This window comes from Eubalaena glacialis, chromosome 4 (assembly GCF_028564815.1).
Source record: "Eubalaena glacialis isolate mEubGla1 chromosome 4, mEubGla1.1.hap2.+ XY, whole genome shotgun sequence".
NCBI lineage: Eukaryota > Metazoa > Chordata > Mammalia > Artiodactyla > Balaenidae > Eubalaena > Eubalaena glacialis.
The window spans coordinates 100364742-100384600 of NC_083719.1; positions in this window are offsets into that span (position 1 = coordinate 100364742).

Consider the following 19859-nt stretch of genomic DNA (forward strand, 5'->3'; position numbering starts at 1 on the left):
TGAGACTGGGAAAAGTTTTAAAGTATTCCATGAGGGAGATAGACTGTTAATGGGCTGTCATAAAGCAGTGGAGCAAAGAGAGAATGTTTTATAATGGATGATGTATTTAAATTGATACTAAAGAATTTAAAGGCTGTAAATAGGAACAATCAGTCTGATGAATAGGTCGTAAGGAGTCATTTTCAGTTACTGTTCATTCATAAAGTTAAGAATTTTTGTAATCAGAAAACCAGCAAAGTAGTTGATGCTTTTTGGACTCTTTACAATTTATTTGTCAGATCATAACCCAGAAAAACGCACTTTTCTCTCTATTCATTTCACAGGCATCTCACAAAGATTTCCGTGTGCAAAGATAAGCTCAAGGAGCACAGAGGGACAAGCGTGCAAACAACCACAGCAATGTGACAAGTCCAAATGGATGGATGTATTAAGGATTCTTAAAGAACAGATGAAGGACAATGTGAGTAAGATAAAAAGATCTCAGAAGTCTTCACTGAGGAGGTAGTATTTGAGTTGTCTTTTATTTATTTATTTTTATATTTATTTTTGGCTGTGGTGGGTGTAAGTTTCTGTGCGAGGGCTTTCTCTAGTTGCGGCAAGTGGGGGCCACTCTTCATCGCGGTGCGTGGGCCTCTCACTATCGCGGCCTCTCTTGTTGCGGAGCACAGGCTCCAGACGCGCAGGCTCAGTAGTTGTGGCGCATGGGCCTACTTGCTCCACGGCATGTGGGATCTTCCCAGACCAGGGCTCGAACCCGTGTCCCCTGCTTTGGCAGGCAGATTCTCAACCACTGCGCCACCAGGGAAGCCCCCGAGTTGTCTTTTAGGATGAAAATGAATTAGTCAGGCAGGCAAAGGGTAATCTGCTTTAATCACACCTTACTCAGTCCATTCTGCTCCCAGGATACATATCACGTGTAACAATAATGAAACAAATGAAAGCAATTAATTCACAATTTGTGTTAAACCCTTTCAACAAGTTACAGAATCTCAGTCATGAGTCAAATTGTAACTTCTCATTAAGTCAACATAATACTTGTCCGTAATTTGTGAAATTCATTTGTCTTCTTCATGTTGTTCATATAGATGTAGCTTCTTTACATTCCTCAAGAAAGTTGTTTTGAGTTAATAGATCTACGAGTTTTAACCAAGAAAGGTAAAATTCTAAATTTTAGAAATCTCTGCCTGAGTGAAATGAACTATTCCACCACTTTTTGAAATGGTTTATTTATTTTCTAGGGAAGTACAATGTTACTTTCTGATCTCTATGATTAGTCTTCTTTATAAAAATAATTATATAATGAAATATATGTGACATATTATAAGAGACTTTTTATATTAATTGCCAGGATTCATTCTAATGAAACTTGGAGATGTTTGGGATATTCTGAAGTTATTTTAAAAAAACAGTTCTCACTTTGGGGGACATCTTACAAAACTGGTGGTATCTTACAAAACTAAACATGCTCATACCATAAAATCACACTCCATAGTATTTACTCAAAAGAGTTGAAAACTTACATCCATAGTGAAACTTGCACATATATGTTTAAAGCAGCTTTCTTCATAATTGTCCAAACTGGGAAGCAACCAAGATGTCCTTTGGTAGGTGAATGCATAAATAAACCATAGTATCAGGAAAATGAAATATTATTCAGCACTAAAAAGAAATGAGCTATTAAGTTATGAAAAGACATATATGCCTATTACAAAGTGAAAGAAACCAGTCTGAAAAGACTGCATCCTGTTTAATTTCAACTCTATGATTTCTGGAAAAAGCAACATTATGGAGACAGTAAAAATATCAGTGATTGACAGGGGTTGAACGGAGGGAGAGATAAATAGGCAGAGAACAGAGGATTTGTAGGACAGTGAAACTACTCCATATGATACAATCATGGTGAATACATGTCATTATACATTTGCTGAAACCCATAGAATGTGCATACAACACCAAGCATGAACTCTGGTGTCAACTATGGACTTTGGTGATAATGATGTGTCAGTGTAGGGTCATCAGTTGTAATGAATGCACCAGTCTGAGGGGGGATATTGATAATGGTTGAGGCTATGCATGTGTGGGGACAGGGAGTATTTGAGAAATTACTGTACCTTCTGTTTCATTTTGCTGTAAATCTAAAACTACTCTAGAAATAAGATCTATTAATTTTTTTAAAAAAAGAGTTGTTATTTGGTCGCACAATTCACCTTTATGAATGAGTGTACATACCCAGAATTTTTATTATATATTATTATTAATTCACCAAATCTATATGTCATAGTATTCTCTTTTGCTTATTGACTGGTAAAATTACTATGTCAGATGTTTCACACATCATTTTATTCAGTGAAAATATAATACTATTTTAGAGTACTTTCATTTTTATTACATAAATTTATTTCATTAATCAAAGAAGTTTTTATCAAATTGGATTACATACATTAACCTTCAAGTGTTCCCTATTCAAAGACAACACTAAAAAATAACAATACTGAGACTGCTGCTTATTCTAAGGTATTCTGATCTTTGGTCATTTTTTATATGTGTTCTTTTCTATCTTATTTAACTTTATAGATTTACATATTTGATACATTAAAATAATGTATTATTTATTGGGAGTTAAGTATTTCTTTTTATTTATTTTTCTTCTATATAAAATGATTTACTTCACTTCTTCCAAACCTCAGTTTAGAACTCATTCCTTACACTTTTCCTATGTCATTAGTATTTCATAATTATCACTTACCCGCTACGTGGAAATGTAGTTGAGGTTGCTTTAGAAACAAGTGATTCTTGGCCCACTTTACTTCAAACTTGGCTTCTTCTCTGCTAGCTGTTGTCATTTCAGTAAGGGTCTCTTGCCTGTTTAAAAGAAACATTGCCTCTGTTCTTTGTTTTAAGACTGTAATATATATTTTGATTAAAATCCTTACCTACAAGTCACTGTAATTTTTTACATGTGGGTACATATCTTAATCTGTGTGCTGGCAGGAAAATCACCTTTTCCCACCAAAGGCTCAGCTTCCCCAAACTTCCAGGTTTTAAATTTGAAATTGATGTCTTTAAAAAATTACTTTTACAGAGTATTTTGTTACTCCCAAGCTCGTCTACGTCTCTCATTGCCTTATTCATTTATGATTTAGTGCTGGCCTCTTTTCGAGTGTCGTTGCGGTTTTATCTCTGCACTACTGTTCTGTGAGAAGGCATTTTTACCTTCATGTTTGAATAGGTCTTTATCACCTGAACTCTTTTTTTAATTTCTTTTGCCTTTTGCCTCCCATTTGTCTTCTCCTTACAGAACTTCTTTACTTAAATAATAAATGTAGAGTTTACAATCCTGGAGAATTTAATGATGCATTTATGAATAAAGAAGGAGTGAATGGGAACAGAGAGTGTAAGTTCTGATCTGGTTTATGGTTACAATGTTTTGTCTTTCCTCATAATATTTAAGATTTTCCTAATAACTTAATTGTTCCTGTCTTTTCCATATATAACCTAAAAAAACTTATAGATCATTTCACATTACTCTATACATATTTTTAAGACAGAAACCCTAGTTTGAAACACCCATTATTAGATTTCATTAAGGAGGACCTAGGAATTAGATAGGGTGAGATAGCAATACTATGTAAAAAAATGTATTTGATAGGGTGAGATAGTAATGCTATGTAAAAAAATGTAAGTCAGAGTTTTAAGCCCTTGCAAAGAAATAAATGAGCCAATGGGACTGTTATTACCTGGGTTGTGTAGCTTCCATTCCCATTAACTATTATATTGTTTTGAAGTCGGCGATGGTGTTACTTTCATCATTTTTGGCTGTACCTATGCAGTTGTTTTCTTTTCCATGGTTTCTCTTCTCCAATCCTTTCTAGGTCCTTTCTTTTACTCTTCAGCATGTCTATAGATGTCACCAGCCACTTACATGCTACTCCACTAAATTATCTCTGCCGGAAGCCCCATTTCAGTTAGAGAACAACAGAGGGAACAAATGCGAGTTATTCAGGGTGGTGTGACACTTATGGTGTTTGAGTGATAGAGAATGCAGTTCTGAAAGTGATGGGAACAATACTGGGTTAATTAAGGAGAACTCTAATAAACGGAGAGTCTGAAGAGAGAAATGATTCTTTAGGCTACTCTTCAAGAATAGTAGCATATTACATTCTCAGATATTTGTGAGAAGATCTTATTTGCATACCAGATAAAGATATACTGCCTCACCAGAAATATTGCTTTCAGGTTCATTTCCAGGAAGCATTTTATTTTGTTACTCCATCAAAATGACTGTTTTCATAATTTTAAAACCTGCCTATGATCTATAAGAAGATATATAACATCATGTATTTTGCCTTTTTTTTAAGTTAGATTTTTCCATTTTCTTACTGATTTGTAGTTATTTTAAAAATATTCTTGATAATATTCCTTTGTCAGTTGTGGAGACTGTAACTCTCTTCCCTTCCCCCATTTGTCTATGGAATTCGAAATACAGTGCTGTACACATGAAACTGATAGAATGTTATAAGCCCATGTTACCTCAATTAAAAAAACAAACAAACAAACAAACAAAAAAAACCCTAGCCTGCCCTACTCCAAAGCCCAAAATATAAGGACCTAAATTTTCAACTGAAATTTTAAGTTTTATTTTTGACCTTAACATTCTTAATTGACCTGGAGTTGAACTGTGTATGTAGTATGTCTTATTTATGTATGTATTCTTTACCCTATGCATATCCATTTCTTAGAGCTCTGCTTTGTAGGTACTCCCTCATTTTTTCAATGATCTGTTGTCCTACCTTTTCATATGTTCCACAGATACATGTTTCTGTACTTAGACTTTCTCTTCTACTATATTGATGAATTTGTCTATCTTGGGATAATACCACACTATCTAATTTTGAATTTATTCATAAGACCTGTTATTTTTAAGGTGAAGTCCCACCTAGTCTTTATCCTTCACAATTATCATGGTGGATTTCAACTCTTTAATCTTACATGTAAATGTAGAATTTTACATTCCATTTAAATCTCTGTTGAGATTTTAATTGGAATTACACTGATTATGTAGGTTAGTATGTTGGGAGATAATTGACATATTTGTGATTTTATGTTTTTATCTGTGAATATAGTATGTCATTTTATTTAAGTCTACTCTAAAATGTCATCATCAGGATTCAGAATTTTACCTATAGAAGATCTTATACTTTGATTCATGCCTAGATACTATTCTTTTCCCTGATAGCATTTTCTTTTAATTACTCTTCTAATTGTTTACTGTTGAATAAAACGCAACTGGTTCTTTTACATTAAGCTTACAACTAACACCTTGTTGTGTGCTCTTACAAATGAACTTGTAGATTCCTTCAGTTATTCATATTCTCTGAAGGAGGACCTTTCTCTGATTCTCAACATTGAAAAGATGGCCTTTCCTCTTGCAGAGTGAGAACAAGTACAAACCTCACTACATTTGTCTTATGAACAGATAGCTCACATGGAATATGTTTAGTAATGAGGGAACTTGACTTGATCTGTTAGAAGAATCACTAAATTCTAACTGTATAGATACATGGATGCCTTAGAAATCCAGGACCATGGAACTGGTAACACCATACCACACATTTGAGGGTTTTTTTTTGGCTAGGTATACTGAAAATTATAATAATAGAAAATATAAAATTATATTAGCAATCTGTGATCTCACTGTGTGCAATTTCAGGATTGCAAGGGATAGAAATGTGATTTTTTAACATCTCATAGCAATGCTGGCTCAGTGCCCCTACCACCCTCCTGCTTTCAGAAGTTCAGTATTTTCCCATTGTTCTTAGGAAGAAGCGACAAATATCCACAGTCAATTCATCCATTTTTTGTGTGCTTACTGAAATAATCTCTTTTATTTTGGAAAAAAAGGCAATGGCCTGACATTTAACATGTTTGAAAGAGTCATACATTTCTCTTCAAATCAGATAAATAGAGAAAATAAAATTGCCTTGTTTTAACTATATCCAGTCTGAATTTCTCCAAACCTTATATTCTGGTTAACAGAAAAATAAATAAATAAATACACAAAACTGAAATTCTATTCTGATTTTAAGCTTATCCAACTTTGAAAATATTGATGAAACTTTGTGTTCTTGCTTCAGGCTGCTGGATAAAAGTATTCAGTGACTCAGGAAACCAATCTCCCATTCTTCCTTCCCTCAGACCGTTTTTAAATGACATTAGAAAGGAAGTGAAAAGCTGGGATTCTCTCCTTTCTGTTATGATCTCTAGGACAATGTTGTTTGTTGCCCTGGTTTCTGCTGGATGTTTGATCTGGTTTAATTCATGAACCGGTCTTTACTGCCCTGTCAGGAAATGTTGACTCAGCCTGTGTTCAACTTGGAAAGTACTCTGGAGCTGTGATCTGATACCTCACTTGATGTCCTTCCAACCCCAGCTCTGGTGGTCCTTTCTACAGCACTAGAGACAGAGTGAGTTCATTCTCAGTGCAGTGGTCCTCTCTGTCACACTTCTTAGACAATTACTTGGCTATTTCTGAGAATATTTTGTATCACATGAGTAATTAGGGGGAAAAAATCAGCCTCAAAACTTCCCTCTCCTGACCCTTTTGCACTGCCAAGGCTGCCACCAAAGATTATACAGAGAAGTCTAAGGTAATCTCCTACCAGAGACCCAAATAGATGTGGGTAGGTACAAGAGCTCCTTTCTCCTTTAATTACACTTAGTTATCTATCAAAGTCCCCCTTCTAAGGTAAAGTCAAAAGAAGAGAAATTGGGTTGTGAACTTATTTAAGAATCAGCACACCGCCTCTCCCCCACATTGTTCCTACAATTTTTCTTGGGTCAAATGGGCAAGAATCCTGGCTTCCTCTTCTGTCTTGGTTATTTCTTGTCTAGCTTTTCAGGCCTTGTCCTTAATAAAATCAAGGAATTTAGAAAATCATTCTCAATGTAATACTATTAATTGCAAAATTACTTCTATTTTTCCTCTTCTGTAACACTCTAATTCCCCTCTCCCCATAGGCAGATAAATGCTCCAAGTCTACCAACTTTGTGGTCATTAATTCAAAAATGTAAGAGACAAAACCCATACTCATTTTGAAAAGGAGCTCTCACACTAACCAAGATTCAAAGAGGAAGGGCTATTAGGAATTCTGGCATTTTTGGACACAAGTTCTACCTCACCCGGCAAAGCAAATATGGAAAATGTAACATGTAGATCTATATAGATCTCTGAATAATGGTGTCTAGAACTCATGGCCATTAAAAAAAAAAAAAAAACTATCGGGCTGGCCAAAAGTTTCGTTTGTTTTTTTCCGTAAGATGGCTCTAGTAGCACTTAGCTGTCTTTAACTTCATTTGAAACAATTTTGTTCGATTGTATTGTGACAGCTGTCATATCAGCGTGCATTTAAAAAAAGACATCAAAATTGGTGAATTTTTGTGTAGCCATTTTAATATTGAAGATGGAAGAAAAAAAGTAACGTGTTCGGCATATTATGCTTTATTATTTCAAGAAAGGTAAAAACGCAACTGAAAGGCAAAAAATGATTTGTACAGTGTATGGAGAAGGTGCTGTGACTGATCAAGTGTGTCAAAAGTGGTTTGCGAAGTTTCATGCTGGAGATTTCTCGCTGGACGATGCTCCACGGTCGGGTAGACCAGTGGATAGCGATCAAATCGAGACATTAATTGAGAACAATCAACATTATACCACGTGGGAGATAGCTAACATACTCAAAATATCCAAATGAAGACCAGAAAATCATTTGCACCAGCTTGGTTATGTTAATCGCTTTGATGTTTGGGTTCCACATAAGTTAAGCGAGAAAAACCTTCTTGACTGTATTTGCACATGCGATTCTCTACTTAAATGTAATGAAAATGTTCCGTTTTTAAAACAAATTGTGACGGGTGATGAAAAGTGGATATTGTACAATAATGTGGAATGGAAGAGATCGTGGGGCAAGCTAAATGAACCACCACCAACCACACCAAAGGCCGGTCTTCATCCAAAGAAGGTGATGTGTGTATGGTGGGATTGGAAGAGAGTCCTCTATTATGAGCTCCTTCTGGAAAACCAGATGATTAATTCCAACAAGTACTGTTCCCAGTTAGACCAACTAAAAGCAGCACTCAAAGAAAAGCATCCAGAATTAGTCAACAGAAAACTCATAATCTTCCATCAGGATAACACAAGACCGCGTGTTTCTTTGATTACCAGGCAAAAACTGTTACAGCTCGGCTGGGAAATTCTGATTCATCTGCCGTATTCACCAGACATTGCACCTTCGGATTTCCATTTATTTCAGTCTTTATAAAATTCTCTTAATGGAAAAAATTTCATTTCCCTGGAAGACTGTAAAAGGCATTTGGAACAGTTCTTTGCTCAAAAAGATAAAAAGTTGGGAAGATGGAATTATGAAGTTGCCAGAAAAATGGCAGAAGGTAGTAAAACAAAAGGGTGAATACATTGTTCAATAAAGTTCTTGGTGAAAATGAAAATGTGTCTTTTATTTTTACTTAAAAGCCAAAGACACTTTTTGGCCAATGCAATAGATATCAAACTACTGCTCTAATTTGCTTTTTTATACATGTAAACATGAACACATTTCTCATGGAAATTTACCTTTAAACAAAATTAATTAACTTTTTATAGGGATAGTTTTCCTTTAGGGTTTTGTGTCTCCGTTACAAACTGCAAACTTTGATTTAATAAAGCAAATAACACGGTTTGATTCTATAAGCAAATAACAAAGGAGACTAAGCTTCATAAAGGAAGACCATGGGTAGTTATGAATACATTTGATTTAAAAAATGAGTCTTGTACCCTATCACATACCATGCACAAATCAATTCTAGAAACATTGCAGAACTAGATATGAAAGGTATAATAATTAGACTATAAAAAGAAACATAAGGGAAAACACTAATAAATCACACTAAATCAAAATTAGGAACTTGTGCTTATCAAAAGACATCATTAAGTGAGTTAAAAAACTACACTGTGAAGAAGATATTTACATGTGTAACTGAAAGTTAGCTTATAACCCAATAGCTAATATACTCAATCAGGAAAAAGACAAACAGTGCACTTAGAATGGGTACTTCACAAAGAAGAATATCCAAATGGCAACATCAGTAAACAAGAAAATTCAAATTAACATTAGTCATTAATTAGTTTACTAGAACTGTCAGAACAAAGGACCACAAAATTTGTGACTTAAACAACAGAAATTTATTGCCTCACATTGCAGAGTCCAGACGTCCAAAATTAAGGTGTCAGCGATGTTGACCTCTTATAAGGGGCATAAGGGAGTATCTGTTCCATGTTTCTCTTGTAGCTTCTATTGGTTTGTTAGTATTCTTTTTTTTTTTTTTAATTGGAGTATAGTTGATTTAAAATGTTGTGTTAGTTTCAAGTGTACACCAAAGGGAATCAGTTATATATATACATATATCTGTGGTTTTTTATATTTTTCCCATATAGGCCATTACAGAGTATTGAGTAGAGTTCCCTGTGCTATACAGTAGGTCCTTATTAGTTATCTATTTTATATATAGTAATGTATATACATTAATCCCAATCTCCCAATTTAGCCCTCCCCCTCATCCTACTCCAGTATGACCTCATTTTTATTTAACTAATTACATGTACAATGACCCTATTTCCAAATAAGGTCATATTCTGCCATACTGGTGGTTAGGATTTCAACATATGAATTTGGGGGGGTGGGGGAACACAATTCAAGCCATTACAGTTATTAAGAAAATTAAAATCAAAATCATAGTGGGTACTTTCCTGGCGGTCCAGTGGTTAAGACTTCGGTTTCCAACGCAGGGAGTTCAGGTTCAGTCCCTGATCAGGGAGCTAAGATGCCTCACAGCCAAAAAAAATTAAAAAAAAAAAAAAAAAAACTTAAAAAACCCATAGTGAATTACTAGTACACATTTAAAAAGGCAACATCAAGTGTTTTTGAGGTTATAAAGAAACTGGGCTTTCTTCATATCTGGTTTGTGGGAATATAAATTAGTATGATAACAGAAAATGTGTTAACGATAAGTATTTCAGATCAATGTATGAATACAGAAATTTGAGTTCAAGATATATGCTCAAATAGAGTGTGTGTGTTCCCCAAAATACATGTCAGTAATACATATAGCAGTATTATTTATCATAGCTCCAAAGTGAGAGCAACACAAATATCCATCAACAAGAGAATGAATAAATGCATTGTGGACTAATCATAATACTGAATACTATGTATCAATGAAAATGAACCAACTATTGTGATAGTATGGATAGATCACTCAAATATAATGTTTAGGAAAATGAACCAGATACAAAAGAATGTCTCTGTATGATTCTACTTATGTAGAGTTCAAAAACAGGAAAAATTAATCTAGAGTCTTAGAGGTTAAGGTAGTGGTACCTCTGGGCAGGGAAATGGAATAAGTGACTAAAAACCATAAGAAGAAGTGCTGGAGTGCTGGGTATGGCTCTTTTTCTTAATCTGGATGGTTGTCATGGAGGTGACCTCCCTTAATAATAGTTCATCAGCTGTATGCTTGTGATTTGTTCACCTTTCATTATATCTGTTAAAACTCATCAAAAAGTTTAAAAGTAAATTATTTTTGTCACTTAAAACTAGCTCTTTGTATTTCTGTGGTGTCCATTGTAACTTCTGCTTTTTCATTTCTAAATTTAGTTCTCTCCTTCTTTTTCTACTACTGGGCATATACCCTGAGAAAAGCATAATTCAAAAAGACACATGCACCCCAATGTTCACTGAAACACTATTTACAATAGCCAGTCATGGAAGCGATCTAAATGTCCATCGACAGATGAATGGATAAAGAAGATGTGGTACATATATTCAATGGAATATTACTCAGCCATAAAAAGGAACAAAATTGGGTCATTTGTAGAGACGTGGATGGACCTAGAGACTGTCATAAAGAGCGAAGTAAGTCAGAAAGAGAAAAACAAATATAGTATATTAACACATATATTGGGAATCTAGAAATATGGTACAGATGAACCTGTTTGCAAGGCAGAAATAGAGACACAGACATAGAGAACAAACATATGGACACCAAGGGGGAAAAGCGGGGATGGGATGAATTGGGAGATTGGGATTGACATATGTACACTACTATGCATAAAATAGGTAACTAATGAGAACCTGCTGTATGGCACAGGGAACTGTACTCAATGCTCTGTGGTGACCTAAATGGGAAGGAAATCCAAAAAAGAGGGGATATATGTATACATATAGCTGATTCACTTTGCTGTACAGTAGAAACTAACCCAACATTGTAAAGCAACTATAGCCCAATTAAAAAAGGCAAAAATAAAAAAAAAACTAGCTCTTTTCAATTTTAATTTTATTAAAGGAAGCATGGAAAAAAAGAAAGCATGTGATGGAAAATATAATGATTGTTATATAACCTGGTAAAACATGGATAAGAATTATTTTTTAAGTTTTAGATTTCATAAGTAAATTTTGTTTAGTTTTAAAATACTTTATGAAATAAATTAATTTCATCTGGATGGTTTTATGGCATAGCACCTGTGAAATATGTAAAGGACAAATGGTAGAAATTATTTGGTACATATGTACCTGTTTTTGAGTTGTGTGTTTATGCATTTTCTTAATGTTTAGGAAAATATTTGTACTCCTTTCCTGAGTTTTGTGTTTCACGTACTTAGTTGGAAATAACACCCAATCAATATATGTTGAAAGCTTATTCACAGTAGCCCTGTAAAATTTGTTTTGATCTCTGTTTCATAGAAATACAAACTGAAGGACATACATTACTTTATTCACCAACCTTCCATTATCAAGGGATGGAGTCAGTTTAAAAGACAGATCTGGACTCAAAGCATGAACTGCTTCCCCTGTACCATGCTGTGTCTGAATTCCAAGTTCCATAATTCTCACATTCTATGTTGAATTACAGTTTTAAAATTCCATGCCTTTCCCTTTCTAAATTCTGAGCTCTTTTACCACAGAAAGGAAAGTAGATACTCATAGATATTTGTTGAATTAATAGTAGAGTATATTAAATAAGCCTTCATAAGAATACACAAACATGGCCACAATGCATACATATTGCTACTCTCTTGTTGGTGAAAGCTAATTTAATTAAAAAGCCTAAACACCAACGTAAGCTTGTCATGATGTACAAAGTTGTCCTCATAGTTTTAGAACTTATATTATTTTTTAAAATTTTAATGTCATTTTTGAATATTCAATTTTCGACTATCAGCATTTTCAAGTTGAGTCTTCATTTGTTTTCTTATCAATATTGAGTAATTATTTTATCATATAATGATAGTAAATAATAATATCCAATATACATTGTAATAAATAATATTGAAACCAAAACTCAATAAGTGAAAAGACTAGAATTTTTATGAGTACTTGTTGCTGTTGTCCTTGTTAATATGTTGTTTTGTTCTTCCAGCAGCCATGCCTATTTAAATGACAGGCTTTCTTTATATTCAGATCAAAATGTATGATCGAAACATATTCCCAAATGAAATATGAATGTTGGCAGGGGATCAATAATTCTAATTTAAGAGTAAATTATAGAAATCAAGTGGAATGAGCCATTTCCTTTAACTAATGAAATGAAATGAGGTACTCTATTTTCTAGGTGTCTGTTCTTATAAGTGTCAGAACTAAAGTAAAATGAATTGAGTACTTTAACTATAAATATTAGAAACTATTCATGACAGTGCCATTTCTAACACAGTATGTTAAAATGTTGACTTGCCATATCCATTGGCAAGTGTGGAGTACTCTAGTTAATAACTTACCTAGTTCTTTCCATTGGTTTAAAAAAAAATCCCTTATGTAAGAAAAAAAGAAATTCACATACTTCAGTTTAAATTCAATTCACATACCCTTTTTTTTACATAGACATATACAAGGGGTGTTATTTGTTTCATAAAATGGGATCATACTCTTCAGGCCTTTACATTTTGCTTTTTTTCACCAGAAATTCCTACTGAAATAGATCCAAGTACTGATATAACTATAACTTTTTTTTTTAACATCTTTATTGGAGTATAATTGCTTTACAATGGTGTGTTAGTTTCTGCTGTATAACAAGGTGAATCAGCTATATGTATGCATATATCACCATATACCCTCCCTCTTGCGTCTCTCTCCCACCCTCCATATCCCACCGCTCTAGCGGGACACAAAGCACCGAGCTCATCTCCCTGTGCTATGTGGCTGCTTCCCACTAGCTATCTGTTTTACATTTGGTAGTATATATATGTCCATGCCACTCTCTCACTTCGTCCCAGCTTACCCTTCCCCCTCCCCATGTCCTCAAGTCCATTCTCTACGTCTGTGTCTTTATTCCTATCCTGCCCCTAGGTTCTTCAGAACCATTTTTTTTCTTCTTTTTTTAGATTCCATATATATGTGTTAGCATACGGTATTTGTTTCTTTCTGACTTACTTCACTCTGTATGACAGACTCTATGTCCATCCACCTCACTACAAATGACTCAATTTTGTTTCTTTTTATGTCTGAGTAATATTCCATTGTATATATGTGCCAAGTTTTCTTTATCCATTCATCTGTTGATGGACACTTAGGTTGCTTCCATGTCCTGGCTATTGTAAATAGAGCTGCAGTGAACATTGTGGTACATGACTCCTTCTGAATTATGGTTTTCTCAGGGTATGTGCCGAGTAGTGGGATTGCTGGGTCGTATGGTAGTTCTATTTTTAGTTTTTAAAGGAACCTCCATACTGTTCTCCATAGTAGCTGTATCAATTTACATTCCCACCAACAGTGCAAGAGGGTTCCCTGTTCTCCACACCCTCTCCAGCATTTATTGTTTGTAGATTTTTTGATGATGGACATTCTGACTGGTGTGACGTGATACCTCATTGTAGTTTTGATTTGCATTTCCCTAATGATTAGTGATGTTGAGCATCCTTTCATGTGTTTGTTGATATCTTCAACAATCTGTATATCTTCTTTGGAGAAATGTCTATTTAGGTTTTCTGCCCATTTTTGCATAGGGTTGTTTGTTTTTTTGATACTGAGCTGCATGAACTGCTTGTATAGTTTGGAGATTAATCCTTTGTCAGTTGCTTCATTTGTAAATATTTTCTCCCATTCTGAGGGTTGTCTTTTCGTCTTGTTTATGGTTTCCTTTGCTGTGCAAAAGCTTTTAAGTTTCATTAGGTCCCATTTGTTTATTTTTGTTTTTATTTCCATTTCTCTAGGAGGTGCGTCCAAAAGGATCTTGCTGTGATTTAAGTCATAGAGTGTTCTGCCTATGTTTTCCTCTAAGAGTTTTATAGTGCCTGGCCTTACATTTAGGTCTTTAATCCATTTTGAGTTTATTTTTGTGTATGGTGTTAGAGAGTGTTCTAATTTCATTCTTTTACATGTAGCTGTCCAGTTTTCCCAGCACCACTTATTGAAGAGGCTGTCTTTTCTCCACTGTATATTCTTGCCTCCTCTATCAAAGATGGGTGGGGCTGTGTTCCTGTCTTGCTAGTTGTTTGGCATACGGTGTCCAGCACCATAGCTTGCTGGTCGTTGAGTGGAGCTGGGTCTTAGTGTTGAGATGGAGATCTCAGGGAGAGCTTTCACCATTTGATATTATGTGGAGCCAGGAGGTCTCTGGTGGACCAGTGTCCTGAACATGGCTCTCCCACCTCAAAGGAACAGGCCTGACACTTGGCCAGAGCACCAATACCCTGTCAGCCACACACTCAGAAGAAAAGGGAGAAAAAAAGAAAGGCAGAAAAAAATAAAATAAAATAAAAGTTATTAAAATAGAAAATAAAAAATTATTAAAAATAAAAAAATTAAAAAGTAATTAAAAAAGAAAGAAAGAAGAGAGCAACCAAACCAAAAAACAAATCCACCAGTGATAACAAGCACTAAAAACTATACTAAGGAAAAAAAAAAAAAAAGACAGAGAGACCCCTAGGACAAATGGTAAAAGCAAAGCTATACAGACAAAATCACACAGAGAAGCATATACATACACACTCACAAAAAGAGAAAAATGAAAAAAAAATATATATATATCTGTATATATAAAGAAAAAAAGGAGAGCAACCAAATGAATAAACAAATTAACCAATGATAATAAACTCTATATACTAAACTAAGATAAACATAAGACCAGAAACAAATTAGATGCAGAAAGCAAACCCCAAATCTACATTTGCTCCCAAAGTCCACTGCCTCAATTTTGGGGTGATTCATTGTCTATTCAGGTATTCCACAGATGCAGGGGACATCAAGTTGATTGTGGAGATTTAATCCGCTGCTCCTGAGCTGCTGGGAGAGATTTCCCTTTCTCTTCTTTGTTCACACAGCTCCCAGGGTTCAGCTTTGGATTTGGCCCCGCCTCTGCACGTAGGTTGCCTGAGGATGTCTGTTCCCGCTCAGACAGGACGGGGTTAAAGTACCAGCTGATTCGGGGGCTCTGGCTCATTCAGGCCGGGGGGAGGGTGGGGTACGGAATGCCGGGCAAGCCTGCGGCAGCAGAGGCTGGTGTGATGTTGCCACAGCCTGAAGTGCGCCATGTGTTCTCCCCGGGAAGTTGCCCCTGGATCACGGGACCCTGGCAGTGGCGGGCTGCATAGGCTCCCGGGAGGGGAGGTGTGGAGAGTGACCTGTGCTTGCACACAGGCTTCTTGGTGGTGGCAGCAGCAGCCTTAGCGTTTCACGCCTGTCTCTGGGGTCTGTGCTGATAGCCGAGGCTCGCGCCCATCTCTGGAGCTCATTTGGGCAGTGCTCTGAATTCCCCTCTCCTCGCGCACCCCGGAACAATGGTCTCTTGCCTCTTCGGCAGGTCCAGACTTTTTCCCGGACTCCCTCCCGGCTAGCCGTGGTGCACTAACCCCTTCAGGCTGTGATCACGCAGCCAACCCCAGTCCTCTCCCTGGGATCCGACCAAAGCCCGAGCCTCAGCTCCCAGCCCCCGCCCGCCCCGGGCGGGTGAGCAGACAAGCCTCTCGGGCTGGTGAGTGCTGGTCGGCACCGATCCTCTGTGTGGGAATCTCTCCGCTTTGCCCTCCGTACCCCTGTGGCTGCGCTCTCCTCTGTGGCTCCGAAGCTCCCCCCCTCCGCACCCGCAGTCTCCGCCTGCGAAGGGGTTTCCTAGTGTGTGGAAACCTTTCCTCCTTCACAGCTCCCTCCCACTGGTGCAGGTCCTGTCCCTATGCTTTTGTCTCTGTTTTTTCTTTTTTTCTTTTGCCCTACGGAGGTACGTGGGGGAGTTTCTTGCCTTTTGGGAAGTCTGAGGTCTTCTGCCAGCGTTCAGTAGGTGTTCTATAGGAGTTGTTCCACATGTAGATGTATTTCTGATGTATTTGTGGGGAAGAAGGTGATCTCCACATCTTACTCCTCCGCTATCTTGAAGGTCTCTCACATACTCTTTTAAATTCAATCTAAGCTTACAACTCAGTCTGCTTTTGAGAATGAGTTTTGTCTAGTGCTTTTCCCATGAGTACAGCATTAAAACAAAGTAGAAAAATACTCACACATTGTTCTTAAACAAACTGTTTTTTCCAGAATTTCAAATGTTTCTGAAAAGAAAAGCAAGTTTATAAAAGATAGAGAGTTCATATTTTAAAAAATATTCTTTTAAAGAAGAAAAGAAACCTGGAATGTCTGCCTAGTTTTCCATTTCATATTTATTTAACATCTAGTATATTTCTGATCTCTGTTCCAGATATACCAAAAAATAATGTTTTCCTATATGCAGTTTAAATATTATTGGGATGTGGGTCTCCAAAGATAGCTCAGAATTAGCAGGAAGAAAAACGACTTATAAAGGCATTTTCCAAAATCACATGGTAGAAATTTAGAAGAATTAGTATGACTTATGGAATGCCCATCTTTTGAGTAAGAGAAAAAACAGGCAGGAAAAACCCATACTGCCCCTGTCAGACCAAGACCAACACGTCTGAGGCTGGACCTCAATTCCTTCATTTTGAAATTCAGATTTTCCCTTCTTTTCTCCTTTCTACAGTTGCACCCTCTTGAAGATTTTGGAGTTTCTTTTGCCCTTTAATTATCTGTTGAGTAACAAATTTTTGCCTAGCTCATCCTTGCTTCTCAGTATCCACAAAAAACACAAAACCAAAGGAGAAAACAAAATTGAGAATTCTGACATTGACACTAGGATGCAGTGCTAGCAGAACGCTTTCTCTTTCCTCTGCTAGTTTTTACTGGATTTCATTTTTTACATTAAGCTTCTCTGCATTGTGAGAAATGACTAGTGAGAGCCTTATAATCTTACATTCAAGTTCCAAGAAGATGGGAAACCTTCCATTCATTTTCAATTTGGTCATTATGGGAATGACTCCAAATGACCCAGCCTGGATTACACCTGTGCCCCTACAGTAGGGATGAATGCAACACTAAGGTTAATCATGCTCCAGGAATACATGGGATAGGAATGGGATTTTTTAAGGGCTGTGAAGTGCTCTTATAAAAAGAATGTTTAGAAACTATCCTGGGCACTTGTAAATATGAGCACCAAGTGACTACAGACACACACACACACACACACACACCAGTTACAATGATTTAGTTCACTCCTGAACTTTTTCATATATAGTGAAGCATTTCCAGTGGGGATCTACTGTGACAGGTGAAGTATTATACATGTGGCATCATACAATACCAGGCTGAAGAGTAGTGAACTGGAAAGGGGGCCATGTGGCAACAGTTTCTGAAATATGTTATTTTGTTCTTTGCAGAGTGGTAGCAAGAGTGAAAATTCCCAACTCTCAGTGAGGCAGAGATTGTTCAGTGGGTAGAATCAGGAAAAGTACACACGAGTGAGTAGATTTGGTACCAGTGATAGGATAACAGGTTGCACACCAAGAATGTATGTTTGGGCCCACAAGGATGTGTATTTTTGTATCAGAATCCTTCATTCATTCAGCTGTGTTTTGGGAATTGTTTGTTCTATCTGGGTGGGAAGGCATATCTTGTGAAAACACAGATTCTGCCATCTCCCTAAAAGGTCAGACTTTTTCTTCAACTGAATTCCACATATACGTAGTAACACTTAGGCAGATAATACTGTACGGGGAGCAAAACTGAAGAAGCTTCTGTCCTTTAGGAACTCACGATCTCGTGTGGCAGCCCTCCCACCCCCACCTGCAGACACATAAAAATCAACTACAATGCAGAGTGGCTGAGTGTTTAGGAGGCAGTGCTGCATTGTTCACTAGATATCCTGTGTGTGTGTGTGTCTATGGGTTGTCTGAGAGAACTTTTAAAGGGAAAAAAAGGGGGATATTTGAGGCATAGTGTCAATAATTTTGCTGCATTTCTGAGTACTTTTCCCTCTCTATCCTGTCTGGTGAACTTCTTTCTTTGTAACAGAACTCGAGGATGAGATTGGAGATAAAACCTGTAATGAGGAGACAGTCCAAAGTCAGGGAAAGCTGAGTCAAGAGCTGAGTGAGAAACTGAAGTATCATAGACTAAAAAGAATTTGAAAATGTTTGCCCAAAGTGAAGGGAACAGAAGCAGCTGTAAACACATGAAGTAAGGTGTCAGGAATCTGCAATTAAGAAAAATGAGCGGAGAGGGCGTGGACTCGTGCAGACCTAGATGAATGTAAGGAGAGAAGCTCCCAGCGTCCCTGTTGCCTTTAATACATCTCAGCGTGTGGGGTCAGCCGGCTGTGGTCAAAGGGCTGCCTGTGGGGTAGCCGTGAAATCCACGCCTCCAGAACCAAATGCACAGTGTTCCTTTACACAGGTAAGAGAAACAGCTTTCATATTTATTACCTTGATTTACCACACATTTAAAGCAGAACTTAATAAATAAATGAGATTGATAATGTACCAAAGCAGATATACTTAATTTAGTTAAATATATCACATAATTCTTATGGCAGCGTATTTAGTGTTTTATGAGGATGGTAGATAAAAAAGATAGGTTAATATAGATGAGTTTGGCGGGAGGGTGTTTGGGGTACAAAATGAGGGAATGGTAAAAATGTTTCAATAATGGGATTTTGTAATGGAGGTCCAGGGCTCCGGTGTAACAAATGCTATCTGCAGGACCTGACAGAGGATAAAAATATTTCAACAAAGTTGAAAAACATGCTGGTGATCCACTGTTGAAATATAAGGTTACACTTTTAGTAACCAGAAGTATATTAGTTTGATGACTTTCATTCATACAGCCTACTCATTACCATTAAACAAAATCATAACCCAACATCATCCTTGTCAGAGTCTTTTCTCTTTTATAAGTATTGGTTTTTTTATAAGTACTCTGCATTATGCATGTGACTAATGAAAAAGACTATGCTTATTCCAGTTATTTTGCTTTATTTTTTTGCCCTCGATTAAACAGACTTTTGGTTTACATTTAATCCCTACCTACTGGTGTCGAGTTGCAAAATTTTTTTACCAAGTTTGAGAATCCTGCAATTTTTAATTTATTCTGGTTACTGAGATAGATTGCAACTTGGAATATTTTAGTGGTGTGTTACATAATTTGAAGTAGAAAAAGTAGTCTAAAGTGATTAAATATATGTTTTAAAAAGAAACTCCTAAGTAACTCAGCAATTCTCAAGGTAAATAGGTTACGCAAAATTTTTGCTGAGTAATGGGAACACCTCTTTAAATCATTTAAAGCTGTGGATGGGTATTAGTGCACTGGCATAAGATGCATCTGGTAAGACCACGTGTGGGCTAGGGGATCTAAGAGCCATTGTGGAATTTTATTACATCTTTCCTACCATAAGAAAGTTGCCTGGAAGGGTAAAGAAATGGCAGAAGAAAGATATTGGTGAGAATAACAAATAGTTCAGGGACTTAGGGAGAAGGTGTAAGTGGT